Raw genomic sequence first — 7,859 nt, forward strand, 5'->3', positions numbered from 1 at the left:
TTATAGGTATAGATTAAAATACATGAACTAGACAACCACATCTTCTTTCCCACTCATGCACTGATACACTAGAGCAATGTATTTGAAAGTACATGGGCAGCTCTGAGGGTTCTTCTAAATTTTAACCCACAAGTTTATACTGTCTTTGCAATAAGAAGATTCTCTTTCAAATGGTAAGGAGCATTGAATTAGAAATACAAACACCTAGGCTTAGCCTTGATTCTTCCCTTACCTAGCTGTTGGACTTGCATAAACCACATCAGCTTACTACCTGTTTGTAAGGAAGCCCACCAGATTAAATTTACCCACTTCCTCCAGGTTCAACAGAAAGTGAGTGATATTCACTTTAGAGGAAAAACTGTACTCCTGTTTTCCTGTAAGTCATAATGCCTATTTCACAGGCAACTCACGTCCCAGTCGTTCATACTGAGCACTGCATCATCTACCCCTTGAAACCAGTAAGCTTTTAGCCAGCAATAATCCAATGTCTGCAATCTATGACCTAGTAAGCGTTTGGAAAGGGTCAGGTATTATAATTTTGAGAAGATGGAGTCCAGATAGTTCCATGGCACCATACTGCAGCAGCACCTCTAAGATTGCCTAGATGCTTATGTGGGAGGGTCAGGTTGTTCATCAGGACCACTGCTGTCTGTGTCTTTAGGGTCCTCTTTCTTTATCTTTCCAGTATGTAGTGGGATAACTGAGGACATGGAAAGGAGACGTGACCCATGAGCCCCCCCCCCCCCCCCAGCAAACTGGGGACTGGCGAATAAGCCAGAACTGCAAACAGTCCTGATTGCTTTGAGCCCCCCCCCCCCCCCGGCAAACCGGGGGCATGCGAATAAGCCAGAGTTGTGAACAGTTCTGAATGCTTCGAGCGCCCCCCCGGCAAACCGGGGGCCTGCAAAAGAAGCATTGAGTGCTTTGGGCACTGATCCATGAGATGTCCTCAGTATAAACAGAGTGGTGGGAACACAAGGAGATGTGCTTGTGCTAGTTCAGTATAATCAAAATAATGGTGGGAACTTTGTGCTGTTTTTGCGCTCAAGGACGAAGCACGGCAGGTGCTCACGAAAGCCAATTATTGCTTGTATAATTAATAAAAACATAGGTTGCTGCTTTGGCACTTCTGAAATGTTAAGAAAACAAGTCTTAAAGTGTAAACCTAGATAATGCTTTAATAAAAGTTACCACAGCAAGACAGATGGCGCTGTTTTGCCTGAGCGAGCGGCAGCCCTCTACTGCTGTGCTTTGGCACAATTCATCTCGTGTGATGAGCTTACTTTCGGCCCTGTCCTAAGAAACTACAACATTTGGCGCCTGAACAGGGACCTGGAGGTAAGTAATCGCGTGATCGCGGGACCGAAGGGGAAATTGGTCCGCTCAGAGTAAGCGAAACCTTCGGCAACAGTAGACTAACTGTAATGCGGAATTCCCATTCAGTAGAATTTCAATATAGTAAACTCCTGAAACAGTTATTATGGAGTTCAGGAGTAAAAGTGAAACAGGAATCGTTTGATGAATTGTTTGCGCTGGTACATAAACATTGTTACTGGTTTCAACCTACTGGTCATAACCAGTTAAATTTAAAAGTTTGGAAACAGGTTATGCGAGCCTTACGAAGAGCTCATCAGCATGGAGACCCTATATCTGTCCGTGTTTGGTCTCTTTGTAAATTAATTTCCCTTGCCCTGGAACCATTACAATCTGAAACGGAAAGTGACAATGGGGCGCGTCCTCAGCGTCCGAATTCTGCTCCCGATCATTCTGCTGCTTTTCGTACTTTGTTTCGTGAGTCTCCTATAGAAGACCTTCCTCCGCCCCCTCCTCCCCTTGTGTCTGAGACAGGAGAGGATTTTTCAGACTCCAATGATGAAGGGGCTTTTTCTGATGATGATAAAGGTTAGGAGCAGGCTAGCAAACAAAATGAAATGCCACTTTCTCAACAAAATGAGATTTCTGATATACTTTCAAAGTTAAAAAATTTGATGACTAAATTGGAAGAAAATAAAAGCAATACTACTACTCCTTCATATCAGGAGCCATGTCCTACTATTCCTTCGGCTCCTCCTTTAGAATTAGCAGCTTAACCTGTTGGAGCCTCTCGTCAGTTTCGCTTTCCTCTAAAACCTGAATCTAATAGAATATTGTTGGAAGAAGAGATGAATAAACAAGAAAAGCAATATTCTGAATCCTTTTTTGCTTTCCCTATTGTTAGACAAGCTATGCCTGCTAATGATCAATTTCCGAATGGATATGTAAATGTTGATTATAACCATCATGATATAAAAATTTTAAAAATGCTAAAAGAAGCCATTAATGCATATGGAATGCATTCTAATTATGTTCGGGGACTTTTATCTGGTTATGCTACTGAAGACATGTTGAGAAATTAATGTGTTTTCGGAAACATACCTAGATAAAAGACCTTAAAATAGTCACCATGAACTTTCTCCCCAGGCTGAACAAGAACTTAAATGGATAGAAAAACATATACATGATGCACAATTGGATCGAATTGAATCTCTCGATCATTTACGACTTATTGTATTTCATACTCCTCATTCTCCTACTGGTTTACTACAACAACAAGATAATCTCATAGAATGGATATTTTTAGCTCATAAAGCTCAAAAGAAATTGCAATCTTACGTACAAAAAATAGCTGATATTATTATTAAAGGTAGGTTATGATTAAGGCAACTATGTGGTCAGGACCCACATGAACTTATAGTCCTTTTTCAAACAAAGAAATACAAACTCTTTTTCAACTAGAGGATAACTGGCAAATTGCCTGTGCTCATTATATAGGTAAAATACATAATCATTATCCTTCTGATAAACGTTTACAGTTTTTGAAAAAGACTAATTGGATTTTGAAAAAAATAGCTCAATCAGATCCTGTTATAGGACCAACTTTTTTTACTGATGCCAATAAAACGGGAAGAGCAGGATATGCTAACAGTCATGATCATAAGGTGTTACAATCTCCATATGTTTCAGTTCAAAAAGCAGAACTATTTGCTGTAATACTATTGTTACAAGATTATCCAATTGCTCTTAATATAATTACAGACTCTCAGTTTGTGGAATTTACAGTTAAAATATTAAAACCACTTTTATCCCAGATAATGGATCAGAACTGCATTCTTTATTTTTGCAAATACAACATATAATTAGACTACGTACTGTACCACTTTATATTACTCATATTTGTGCTCATACTCATTTACCCGGTCCATTGGTAGATGGAAATGATTTTATTGATACTTTAGTAGGTACTATACAATTAGCTACAGCAGAACATCATAGATATCATATAATGCCAGAGGATTGAAAAATAAATTTAATCTTACATGGAAACAAGCAAAAACTATTCTCCATACATGCCCGCAATGTGCTGCTATTAATCAACCTTGTTTGAATATTGGAGTTAACCCTAAAGGCTTATCTGCTAATACTATCTGGCAAATTGATGTAACTCAATATCCTGGTTTTGCGAAGTTAAAATATATTCATCATTCTGTAGATACCTACTCTCATTTCTCATGGGCATCTCCATTATCTTCTGAAAAAGCTGATGCTGTAATAACTCATTTATTAGAAGCTTTTGCTGTTATGGGAATTCCCGACAGCATAAAAACTGATAATGCTTCTGCATATCATTCTCAAAAATGTCAGACTTTTTTGGCCACACATAATATACAGCATGTTACAGGTATCCCAGAAAACAGTACGGGACAAGCGGTTATTGAACGACAAAACCGCACTTTGAAAGAAATGTTTATAAAACAAAAATGGGGAGATGAGGTACAAAGTCTTGCTTTATTTACTCTTAATTTTTTGAATCATGGAGAAGATGATCTTAGTGCAGCTGACAGACATTAGACAAAAAAAGGAACACAAGAACTTAGACAGACTGTTTTTATATTAAATGAAAATACTAACACTTGGGAACCTGGCGAGATTCTTCGTTGGGGTCGAGGATATGCTTTTGTTTCGGCAGGAGCTGAATCCTATTGGGTGCCGGCTAAGAAGATAAAGCTTCGGGATGGCAACTAAGCATAGCCTTGATGTGATGGGAATGATGAAGGGATGTGCGGAGATGGATTTGAGCAAGAGAGCATTCCTTGTGCCGTTGGATCAAAGAGGGCGTCTCCATTGACTTGGGGGCAAATGAAAAAGTTTGCAGGCACTGCTGAAAATCTTGTCATTTCACAGGGTAAACCCCTCACTAGCACCAATATTTTTGTAGCTATGTTGGCAATGTTGTCTGCACAGGTAATAAGCATATCAGCCAATGAGATAAATTGTACTAACTATACTTATTGGACTTATATTCCTAACCCTCCTCTTAATATGGGGGTTACCTGGTGGGATGCCCCAATTCTTGTATATGTAAATGAGTCTGGATGGTTGCCTGGTCCTTTTGATGATAGAGGCCCTTTGAAGCCAGAAGAAGAAGGAAGGATAATAGAAAATTACACTGTGAGTGTTAATGGACCTCCTATTTGTATGGGAAAGGGAGATCATTGTCTCAAAATGAATTATCAGGCATGGTTAAGTGTTGTCAAAAATGAAAACAGATATCATGGGTTATATCTTTTGAGTGCTTATAGTTTTAAAAGTTTTAATTCCACTCTTAATGAAGATGTTTCTGCACCTTATTTGCCTCCATGCCAGGTGCCTCTTGTGGATCGATTATCGGATTGGGTCCATTGGACTCGATGCCGAGGAGAAATGGCTCGGGTTCTTGTTAATACTTCTTGGGGAAGCGTCATTGATTGGAGCCCTTTTGGCTCCGCCCGAGGAAAAAAGAGTTTAAAGGATTTATACTGGCATAAAAAAGATAACACTATTTATAGCGATACTATTAATGATACCATAGTATGGCATGCTGGAGGGTTTTCTCCTCCTGGTCCTCATTTAAATGGATATCCTATCCAAAAGGACTTGTGAAAGCTTATGGCAGCTCTGAGAAAGATTAATGCCTGGGTAGGACATATGGTTAATAAATCTGAAAATCATAGTTTGATTTTTCATAAAGATGTTACTCGGTATACTCGTAGTTGTGTGAAATTACCTTATATATTGTTAAAGGGACCAGCTGTATGGAATGAGACTCAAGGTATTATAATGTGTAAAAATTGCTCTCTGTATACCTGTATTAACTCTAGTATATCTTTTAACATATCTACTGAAAGTTTGTATATCTTACGAGCTCGGACAGGTCTTTGGCTTCCTGTCAATCTTGGAAGGGAATGGCAAGAATCTCTTCCTATGGCTGTTTTGCAATATTTAGTTGATGCATTAAAAAGAAGTAAAAGATTTGTAGGAATGTTGATTGCAGCTCTCATGGGTATTATAGCCATAACAGCTACTGCTGCAGTTGCTGGATTTGCTTTAGAACAATCTATTCAGACCGTTGACTATATAACTGACTGGCATAAAAATTCTGGAATGCTTTGGTCCTATCAACGACAAATTGATTCGGAAATATATTCGGAAATAGCGGACTTACAACAAGCTGTGGTTATGTTGGGGGACCAACTTGTAAATTTACAAAGACAAATGAAGCTACATTGTGACTGGAATCAAAGTGCCTTTTGTGTCACTTCAGTTCCATATAATCAGTCTGCATTCCCCTCGACAACAATAAAAAAGCATTTATTACATCACAAAAATTTGACAGAAGAAATTGTAAATTTACAAGGGAAAATTCAACAAACTTTCCAGAAGAAATTACAACGACTCAATTCGCAAGAAGTATGGACTGGAATTATTCAAGGACTTAATAATCTAAATCCCATGTCTAAATTACATGCTTTATTTGGTTCTACTGCAGGATTGTTAATGCTCATTATAATAATAATCATATGTTTAATTGTAGTTCGACGACGAGTGAAAGCTACCCGCTATGCAACATCGCAACAAGCTGCTGTGTTTTCCTTGATGCTGCACAAGCTGCAAAATAATTCCATGTAGTTTAGTACCGAGAGTAATGCTGCCGTGTTCTCCTTGATGCTATAAAAATTATAAAACAAAAAGGGGGAAATGTAGTGGAATAACTGAGGACATGGAAAGGAGACGTGACCCATGAGCCCCCCCCCCCCAGCAAACTGGGGACTGGCGAATAAGCCAGAACTGCAAACAGTCCTGATTGCTTTGAGCCCCCCCCCCCCCCCCGGCAAACCGGGGGCATGCGAATAAGCCAGAGTTGTGAACAGTTCTGAATGCTTCGAGCGCCCCCCCGGCAAACCGGGGGCCTGCAAAAGAAGCATTGAGTGCTTTGGGCACTGATCCATGAGATGTCCTCAGTATAAACAGAGTGGTGGGAACACAAGGAGATGTGCTTGTGCTAGTTCAGTATAATCAAAATAATGGTGGGAACTTTGTGCTGTTTTTGCGCTCAAGGACGAAGCACGGCAGGTGCTCACGAAAGCCAATTATTGCTTGTATAATTAATAAAAACATAGGTTGCTGCTTTGGCACTTCTGAAATGTTAAGAAAACAAGTCTTAAAGTGTAAACCTAGATAATGCTTTAATAAAAGTTACCACAGCAAGACAGATGGCGCTGTTTTGCCTGAGCGAGCGGCAGCCCTCTACTGCTGTGCTTTGGCACAATTCATCTCGTGTGATGAGCTTACTTTCGGCCCTGTCCTAAGAAACTACAGCACCAGTACAACCAGGCGTTGTAGCCAATGCATCTTACTAGCATCTGAGTACCTTCCCTTTTGCTATCCTGTCTCCAGTTCTCCTGTCTCAAACCCAAAGAGTAGCAACAGGGAGCCTGACCCCATTGTATTTCTTACATTTCACTCCATAATCCAGAGTCAAACCTCCTTAAAGGAAGAGTTTACCTTTGGAACCTTCTAATCTCTTGCTGTAGGAAGCAGTTTACTTTTAAACCATGGGGTGATTCTCAGCTAAAAGATACTTTATGCAGTAAATAGCATCCTTGATAGAGTCCTTTGTCTACACCATGAGAGTCAAGTTATTTTATTGTCCACTATGAACATTTAACGTTTTATGCCGTGTTTTTTGTTGCTGTTGATTTTGTTCCTCCTGCTCAGAATGACCTTCTTCTCTTCTTCTAACATCTTGATTCTAAAATAATGTTTTTGTCTCTCTGCCCCAGTAGACTAAGTTCCACAAGGAGCAGAAAAACATCTTAATTCTTTATTCCCAGTTCCTAGCATGCTGCTTAGCACATTCTAAATGTTCAATGAACAGAAGATATACTGAAATTAATGGAACTAAAGCATGTGTTTGCTTTGCTCACATATCAGCCTCCCTTCTTAGATTCTAAAAACCCCCTGAAGATGGTGATCCCATCACAATCATGGTACATCCTCTAGGCCTAACCTATTGCCTGTCATACATAGGGTTTCAATAAATATTTAAAAAATATGAATAAAAGCACACATGAGAAAAATCTGATATTTACTCTGAAAGTTTAAAGAGCACAACAGTGGTATCATTTGAGTAACAGTTATCCTACAGGCCACTCCTTGATCATTATTTGAGTTCTGATAAAGATGGGACTGTAGGAAATCAGTTTAGTGTCAAAACACCTAATAAGTGTAACTTTTCCCAGGCAGCCACCTATTAAGAGTTCATCTTCCTCTTTACAGCCACTTTCTGTGAAGAGAACACTCTCTACTCTTCAAAGATATGAATATTTCCTTGTAACATGCAATGTTTAATCTCCACATAAAGGGAAAACTTTGTCTTTTTTAGGACAAATATTTGACAGCTTGTTTGGATTGCAAATGAAGCTTGAGAAAGCTCTGAACAAAAATGTTACTGGGAACAGGGTCATTTTCCTAATCAAGGAGTGAAGTATGTCTATTATTTT

The 7,859-nt window shown here is 39.2% G+C and overlaps 1 long non-coding RNA gene across 1 annotated transcript; it reads left to right on the plus strand.

Annotated features, from left to right (window-relative positions):
* The first annotated feature begins 703 nt into the window (after nt 1–703).
* LOC137223120 (uncharacterized) lies at nt 704–6,617 on the plus strand. Its single transcript, XR_010942725.1, has 3 exons — nt 704–1,338; nt 4,007–4,281; nt 5,891–6,617. It is a non-coding gene; the product is annotated as an uncharacterized lncRNA (long non-coding RNA).
* The last annotated feature ends 1,242 nt before the right edge of the window (nt 6,618–7,859 follow it).

The sequence above is a fragment of the Pseudorca crassidens genome, chromosome 4, assembly GCF_039906515.1.
Source record: "Pseudorca crassidens isolate mPseCra1 chromosome 4, mPseCra1.hap1, whole genome shotgun sequence".
In the NCBI taxonomy this organism is placed as follows: Eukaryota; Metazoa; Chordata; class Mammalia; order Artiodactyla; family Delphinidae; genus Pseudorca; species Pseudorca crassidens.